A 5,419-nucleotide genomic window follows, 5' to 3' on the forward strand; every position below is an offset into this window, starting at 1 on the left:
TATTTGCCAACTCACGTTTATATGTATGCATTTAATAAAATTTGGTAGTGATTTAATTAATATCCCTTTAATTAAATAATCTTTACTGATTGGAAATGATACAGTGCTCCAGAAACGTTATACTAGCATTGTGTTTTGTACTGCATCTGTCTTGGCTGATGGTGATCCTGATGACAACGTTGTGACTTGGGATTTTTATTTATTCCTACTTTGCCTATGAACTAGTCTAAAAATCTAGAGTAAATGCAAGCTTGAATTCTTTGGACAATCCTATATAGGGTGATTTTTTTGTTTCTTTGAGACAGTCTTACTCTGTCTCCCAGGCTGGAGTGCAATGGCACGATCTGGGCTCACTGCAACCTCTACTTCCTTGGTTCAAGCAGTTCTCCTGCCTCACTCAGCCTCCTGAGTAGCTGGGATCACAGGTGTGTGCCACCACACCCGGATAATTTTTGTATGTTTAGTAGAGACAGGGTTTCACCATGTTGGCCAGGCTGGTCTTGAACTCCTGACCTCAAGTGACCCTCCCACCTTAGCCTCCCAAAGTGCTGGGTTTATAGGGGTGAGCCACCATGCCCTGCCTATAGGGCGATTTTGAAGATCAAGTGTAAGTGGTAAAGTACACATATGAGGGATTTGATTCTAATTTGGAATAGTAGAGCTTGAGGTGAGAGAGACAAGAAAGAGAAAGAGAGAGAGAGATTGGCTTTCTACAGATCAGGAAGTCACTGTCAGGGAGGTGTGCTCCTCAGATTCTCTTTAAGATCCATTAGTTCTTTCTCCCCTCACTCTGCTTTTAGAAGTAAAACTGTGGCAGCTACTGAAAATGTTTCCCATATATGGAAATCAACTGGACTTTATTAGCATACATTGAGTTCTCTGTGTTCCAGTTGCTTTCTTTTGGTTATTCATGTCCACTGGGTACCATCTCTCTCATTATACAGGGGAGAGAACTGAAATATGAAGTGCTGAATTGATTTGTTTCAACTACCTTGTAAACGATGGAGCTGGGATCTGAATCCAGGTTTGGCTGACCCAGTTACTAAACTCTTATCACCAAATCATGCTGCATCATTTACATATATGACCAGGAGAGATATAGGAAAATGAATGTATGCATTGCCAAACAGTGACATAAAGACCACCGGAACTAAAATCAAACAAACAGTGCTGAATTTATTAGCTGGACAAACAGGAGAGAACCATATACCCAAGAGGTTCACGGAGTCTCCAGTTTGAAAGAAAAGAGCTGGATATAGAGGCAAAAGGGGTGCCTTATTCCATATTAACAGGACTTTGGGCAAAAGGGGTGCATTATTCCATATTAATGGAACTTTAGGCATTAAATTTGGAATGGATTTGTAGTGGAGGTGAGGGGGCTGGAAATTACTTTTTTGGATTGGCTATTATTCTGGCTAAAGTCACAAAAGCACAGTTTTCCAAGAGATCTGAGGAAGGTTATAGTAAAGCTTTGTCAAGATCAAAGTCTTGTGACAGGTGCTTTGATATATGCATTCTGGGAACTCATAAAATTTTCCTCTAAAAATGGATGTGAAATCCTACCATTTATTTATATACATTCATCATATCAACGTTCAAGTATATTTCAGATTGCCAGTAGTTGGATGTATAGAGATTAAGAAGACATGGTTCTAATCCTTAGGGAGCTTAAAGTTTGTTGCACAGACCTGTGAGAAAAACAACAGCAGCAAAGAAAGTCTGATAAAGCCAAATGCATGAAGAATGTAGATAGGCAAATTCTCACCTACTGCTGGAAGAAGTGTGATTTGGTAAGGACATTTAGCAAAGTAATTTGACAACAAGCTGCGTGGATCACTGAGTATGTGTGTGGGTTCCCAATATAGCCCAGCCCTTCTTGCACTTAAGCAGGACGATGTAGCTTGTTTGGGTCAATATGGGTTTGTTGTGATAATGCATTATAAGAAAGATGATGAGCTTATACAGACAGATTAGTTTATTTGTAAAATGAAATAAAAAATAGAGTCAGAAATTTGGATCTCTCAGTGTGTAAAAAAGTGACTACTTTTGGCCCCAGATTTAAGGGTTGAGATTTTTAAATACCTGTGATCTGATTAAATGTCTGAAAGAGTAGATTACAGGTGGGGCCTTTCCATCAAAGCTCTTCAGCCTAGGGAGGGTATCTTTGACTCAAAAATGAGAGACGAGGGCCCAGTGCAGTGGCTCATGCCTGTAATCCCAGCACTTTGGGAGGCCAAAGCAGATGGATCACAAGGTCAGGAGTTTTGAGACTAGCCTGGCCAACATGGTGGAACCCCATCTCCACTAAAAATACAAAAACAAAAAAAATTAGCTCAGTGTGGTGGCAGGTGCCTGTAATCTCAGCTACTTGAGAGGCTGAGGCAAGGAGAATCGCTTGAACCTGGGAGGTGGAGGTTGCAATGAGCCGAGATCGCACCAGTGCACTCCAGCCCAGGAGACACTGTGAGACTCTGTCTCAAACAAACAAACAAACAAACAAACAAACAAAAAAGAGTGAGAGATGAGAAATAAGAATGAGAAAGCAAAGAAAAAGATCTGAGAGCTTCACTAAATGAGCTGCGGACACACGGAACTAATGGCTCGCAAACAGACTGGAAGGCTACCGAGTTTTCAAAGGAGTTCTACTGCCAAGGAAATCAAGGTAAGAAAAGCCCATTACTATTCAAAACCTAAAACAATCCTTGGTCCCCCACCTTCCATGAGGACGAGGAGGAAGGAAGTTGAGGAATCTGTATGTCTCCCGGGGCCAGGAGGGGGCGCATTCCCCAAGGCCTATTTCCATTTCAGATGTGTCTGGGGGAGACAAAAGAAGCCCAGCCCAGGGACAAGGACAGTGGAGAGGGGGCTTCGTCCAGAGCCACATCAGGGCTTAATAACCAAGGAGCACTGACTGCTTCTTGGTAGGGGACCCCGACAGTGTCTTTTCAACAGGACTTTAGAAATTGTACAGGCCAAGAACTGCTGCGTGGTGGGGGTGGGGGTAGTGGTGGTGGAGATAGAGGTTGTGGTGATGGTGCTAGTGTGTGTTTCTGTGTGTGGGTGTGTGTGTGTCTTATGGTGCTGGTGGAGATTACAGGTAGGGAGAGCAGGAGTTGAAGGCAGAGATCAGGTGGAGGAGAGAAGGAGCTGGTGGTACTGATTGTAAGTGGAGAGGAACAGAAATGAAAGATAGAGATAGAAGCTGGAAGGATTCTGGGCGTGGTGGCTCATGCCTGTAATCCCAGCACTTCTGGAGGCCGAGGTGGGCAGATCACTTGAGCCCAGGAGTTTGAGACCAGCCTAGCCAACATGGTGAAACCCTGTCTTTACTAAAAATACAAAAATTAGCTGGGCGTGGTGGCGGACACCTGTCATCCCAGCTACTCAGGAGGCCGAGGCAGGAGAATTGCTTGAACCTGAGTGCCAGAGATTGCAGTGAGCCAAGATCGCACCATTACACGCCAGCCTGGATAACAGAGTAAGACTCTGTCTCAAAAAAAAAAAAAAAAAAAAAAAAGAATCTGCAAGAGAGAAGTTGACGAGTGAGATAGTAGTTGTGGGGAGCAGAAGTTGAAGGTGGAGAAGGAGTGGAAGGCAGAGTGAGCCAGACTCACTGCTGGCTATGGTCTGAAGTGTGAGTGAGAGCATAAAATCAACGGTGCCTGGGGGCTTTGTGTCTGAGCACTGAATTGGAGCTGACTTCGGGAGGTGCTGATTTTAGGAGATGGTGGAGAGCATGGAGTGGGAGAGAATCATGAACTTTTAGTTAATTTGTAAAGACCCTTAATGGTGCTTTAAAATGAAATTTTATCTCACCATTTTAATTCAATATCTTTGTTTATTACCAATACTGATTGTCTTAAAATATGAGGCCAAGCCCAATTAACTCAAATCACACTTTAAATGTAAATGTACTCTACCAGGGAAATAATCCATAACTCACTTAAAAATGACATACTAGTAATGTTAACACTCGCATTTAGGGTTGATCTCTTTGACGTTCACACTTTAAAATAATGTTCTGCCTGTTTATGTGTGCAATGGGACTCAGCATCTAATGCCATTTATATTCTCATAAAAGGATCAGTTTGTTAAAACTACAGATGAACTTCTCTCAAACTCCTAAAAGGGTTTCAATGTCATAGAGATGCAAATACTATGTTCAATGGATTTAATTTTTTCTTCAAAACTGAGCAACTTAAAATATGTTAGCTATTTTTTCTTTCTTCGACGAATTTTCTGGCACATAGCAGATACAGTGCTCAATAACTGTTTTTAATTGACTGACTGCCCATATGTGTCGTAACATTTGTTTTATGGGTATTTCGTTTTAATTCTATGTAGCTTGGCACATTTACACGGTGTAGCATTCAGCAAATACAAATAATTGAATTCTATGTGGAATAAGAGCAATTTAAACAACTGGATTTAAGTTTCCTAAGTAATCATAAATCTGCTTACCTGTGAGTAATATATCAGATGTGCAGTATTAGTTGCTACTTTATTTCTTTAAAACAAGAAAGATGAAATCTGTTCTGTTTATGATTTTATTTTATTTTATTTTTTGTCTTTTTTTTTTCCTTTTTGTGGAGAACGGGATCTCGCTATATTACCCAGGCAGGTCTCGAACTCCTGGGCTCAAGCTATCCTCCCGCCTCTGCCTCCCTGAGAGCTGGGATTACAGGCGTGAGCCACTGCGCCCGGCCCTGTTTATGATTTTAAAAGAAAGCTCAATTTTTTTTTCCTGAGGTGCATTCCTGCTTAGTGGGGCTGCGATGTATTTATGGATATGAGGGTTTCACTCTACTGGATCAGGCTAATTGCCCAGCTTAACTGACTGGAGTACAACTGATTATATGTGTAATTCTGACCAGCCAGCTGGTGAGTGGGCGGCAGCACTCATCAGGAGGAATAGGAGAGCTGTAATATGTTCCCAGGTCTCAGAACTGTTAGAACCTCTTGGATGCATCTGGCTGGCCTTTCCCTCAGAAGAATCATGTCCTCATTTTACAGAGGAAAACGTTTTGGCCCAGCTGTGGGGGGCTGAAGCCCCAGGGATCAAAGGTGGCCCAGCAAGGTTGACCCAAGTCCTTACTACTACTGGACATAAATCACGTTTCCTCCATGAGGGTCACGGGTGAAGGGGGTCATGGACAAAGGATGTCAGCGGAGGCCAATGATGCAAACGAGAGGTCTTTTCACGTGTCCTTCGCTGTAGGGACATCTCCATGGCCCCACCTCAACCCTGCAGCCTCACTCTCCTCTACAAAAGAATCTCCGACTTTGATTCTTACTTTGCGGAAGGCAGTACTGAGGCCATCTGAGAAGAGCGCTCTTCTTTTTGTGCCTTCTCTTCCACTCTCAATAATCCGTCCCCATATTCACAGGGGCCCCCTTTCTTGCGCTTTCCAAGTAACAT

Source organism: Chlorocebus sabaeus, chromosome 13, assembly GCF_047675955.1.
Source record: "Chlorocebus sabaeus isolate Y175 chromosome 13, mChlSab1.0.hap1, whole genome shotgun sequence".
Classification (NCBI taxonomy): Eukaryota; Metazoa; Chordata; class Mammalia; order Primates; family Cercopithecidae; genus Chlorocebus; species Chlorocebus sabaeus.